At 33.1% G+C, this 3,582-nt stretch overlaps 1 pseudogene; it reads right to left on the bottom strand.

The window, feature by feature from the left end:
• Positions 1-321: 321 nt before the first annotated feature.
• LOC112778886 (cellulose synthase A catalytic subunit 8 [UDP-forming]-like) lies at positions 322-3,359 on the bottom strand (annotated as a pseudogene).
• Between the last annotated feature and the right edge of the window lie 223 nt (positions 3,360-3,582).

Here is a 3,582-nt window from a genome sequence, read left to right as displayed (position 1 = left end):
CTTTTTCTGACTTTAACTTTATTGCTGCATAATATAAATTTTTAGTCCTTTTTTCATTACCAAACCTATAAATATAGTACGCAATTGTTATTATAAGACAAATCAAACAATAATTAGTGACATATATAATTTTTGCTATAATTGTTTTATACATTAAAAAACTAATACTCAAATACAAAATAAATCTCTCTCTCTCTCTCTCCCTCTCTCAATTCAATTCAATTCTATGCTTTCAGGTTTCAGTAAAACAAGGTATTTAATGAGTCAGAGTAACAGAGCCACTACACTATATTAAATAATTAAAGTCAATTAATTAATTTTTTAAGGAAATGGCAACATCAAGTTCTTCACTCTTCCCCCAATCTCCCTCATATAAAAAATAGCAACATTAAGTTCTTCCCTCTTTGCATCTTTATAAATCTCAGAGACATCTTTTTTGGCCTTCTTTGAGGAGAAGCAACAGCAGCATGATGAAGGAGATGTTGGTAAGTTGGGTATGGAAGGCAAACTACAACCATAAAGAGCTTGTCTATTGAAAACACATCCAGTTCTCATATACATAGGTCATTAAATTCCATCAAGTCCTTTCATGTTAACCTGAAATGGATCAAGGTTAAAAAGTGCTGTGAATACTTATTTCATTGTTATATAATTCTACCACACACAATACAAAATTTCTGTTGAAACAGTTTGTTTTGATTTAAACTCACATCGAAGAAAATTGTGTTGCGATTTGCATATCGATCACTGCGATCAATACCGTTGAATCTCTGGGGGAACTGCACATAACAGACATCTCTACCAACTTTTGAATCCATAAGAAAACATATTGCTTTCCGGACAGCCTTGCTATTGTTAACATAATAATCACAATCAAGATTGAGAATGAAGGGAGCATTTGTGAGAACTACTGAGACCCTCACCCATATAAATCCAAACAAGAATTAACAGGCCTAATAAAATTTCAATGATCTTAATAAGGATATGAAACACTAATCCAGATAAAGTTTTAAGCATTCTTACCAATGCATTTTTAGCACCAGCCTTTTTGTGATGATGGTAACCTGGCCTTTTCTTTCTGGAAACATACACTAGCCTAGGAAGTTCATTCCCTTCTATGTCATGTGCACCAATGTGTCCAAGGAAAACCTACAAATAGCAAATAAGAGAAAAAATCATTTGAATATAGGACACTTTAAATTGGCAAAAATAATTTAGTCCTTGAAGTTAGGCATTTAACTCTGCCAATAGATTTGATTCAACAAATGGTGAATGGATATACCTGAATCATGCCAGGGTGATCGTGCGAGTTATTCCCGAGCCAAGGGGTTCCATCTTGCATAGTCCGATCCATCCTTCTTCTGGTGTTTTCTGTGCCTTGGCTACCAAAGCATTGATTCTTACTTTATACTCATCATAGTCTCTCTGGAAGATAATCATGATTCATGAGATACTCCATTTGGATTTGGAAAAAGAACAATGTAATGTAATGTAATGAATACCTTCATAGCTCTACGTTCCTTCACAAAAAAGGTTGAATTTTGTCTTTGAGGTTGCCAATCTTCTGAGAGAAGTAGAACTCAGGCGCTCGCGGCTAAATCGAGTACTGCTTGCAAAATGGAACCCACTTTCTTGCAAAATCAGTTGTCTCCACATGGGATTCAAATGTAAGCATTGCAGCACCATCATCAAATACATAACATGATACTTTATCCACAAGGTAGTCCACAACAAGAATAGAAAGCACTGTGTTAACTGTGATAAGCGGATGTTCCTTCAATGGATCCACTGTACTGACAAAGAAATCCACAGCAACAAGCTGAGATGGTTCACCCTCTCTTTCAAACCTGACATTCCAACATAGATCACATATGAGTTTTCACAATTAACACATCTCAATCAATTCATCAAACAACAAAATTTATATTTCAATTCCAATTGAGACTTTTATGAAGCTATAGAAATTAGGAACACCATTGCAATTATATACTTAAAAGAAAAAGAAATTAGTGAGATGCAGTCATACAACATGATTTTTAAGACACAAGTTATGATACTCATTGAATTTTTGTTTTATTCTCTAATTAAGTAAAAGGGTGTAACAATTATTATGAGATGTGCTAAAATTAGTAATTAGATGGTATGTTTTTATATGCAGAATATCAAGCTAGCCTTTTAAAGATTTTGGACAAAAAATGATTATTTATTTTAAGAAATAAGAATTAAATTGATATCAACAAAGAACATTAGATAAATAACTAAACTATGTCAATTTTGAAAGCATCAACTTTGAAAGATATGTATATATCTTTGAAAGACTAACTTAGATGTTCTTCTTTCTTTCTTATGCAAAAATGCTAAAATTAGTACTTTAAGGATTGTTGACATAAATTTAGTCCTTTTTATACTAAATTATGTCAATTTTTAGACTGATCAAATTATTCAACAAAATTTTGATAGAACTAACTTGAAGTGAATTACATAGGAAGTAGAGGAGAGGGAGAAAGTGGTGCGACGGATGTGGGAGGTTTACACCCACAGCACCACTGCAAAGGTTCTGCAATTTTGGTCAAATGCATTCATGCTTCCTACGAACATTTGGTGAGTGATGTACCTTCAATCAGAGATGCTGCCATCTTAGAAATTGCTAAGATGTCTATCCAATTTCTCAGTTTGCAACAATAGCTTCCAATTCAACTTCAATCTGAATCTGTAAGCTAACTTATTATGCAGAGTTGCTATGAAAATCTTTTTAGCATGCTAGATTCATATGCAATCAAAATCTATAATATGATTAAAGTTGAAAATTTGCACAATGAAAATCTGTAAGCTGAATACCATACACAATGAAGAAATACCATTCCAAATCCCTAGTATTCAGCTTCGACAATACTAAAAAATCACATACAACATGATTTTTAAGATTCTAACAAAATTACAAAAGACAAAACAAAATAGTAAATGACTAATCAAGACACATACACAAACACAATTTTACCCATTCTGAAGAGTAATGTAAACTTTGAAGAAGTTTTGTCATCCATCAACAATTGTTATACTAAAAACAGTATATGTAACAACAACCATGGAAAAAAAAGTCCTAAAAAAAAAGGAACAAGCCATTTCAATGGATAGATTATTACCTTACCACAACCTTCATGAGGACATACAAAATCCCTCTCCCCTATGTGAATGAGAAAATGCCTTTTCAACTTTGAGCTATCAAGAAATTTCTAAAACACAAACAACTTATCAATAGAACAATATATAGATACAAGAGATGCATGTGTGTGTTCCAAGTAACAAAATCATTACCTTTTCGCACCCCTCATAGTTACAAACAAATTGTCTCTCTCCATGACTGTGAGAATGTTTCCTCAATGCACCAACATCAATGAACGTCTTTCCACATCCTTCATAGCTGCAAAGAAAAAACACTTCAGTAGTTGGCTCTGGTTTTGGTTCAGGTACAACCGGTTCTTTTTCCTTTTCCTGCAATGCCTTCAAGGCATCCTCTAAGCAAAGTAAAACAAGAGAAATGTTAGGCAATAGTAACATCTATACAAAGGTTGAATACTAGTT

The sequence above is a fragment of the Arachis hypogaea genome, chromosome 19 (assembly GCF_003086295.3).
Source record: "Arachis hypogaea cultivar Tifrunner chromosome 19, arahy.Tifrunner.gnm2.J5K5, whole genome shotgun sequence".
In the NCBI taxonomy this organism is placed as follows: domain Eukaryota; kingdom Viridiplantae; phylum Streptophyta; class Magnoliopsida; order Fabales; family Fabaceae; genus Arachis; species Arachis hypogaea.
The sequence above is the reverse complement of the archived record's forward strand: the minus strand, read 5'-3'. Positions and strand labels throughout refer to the sequence as shown.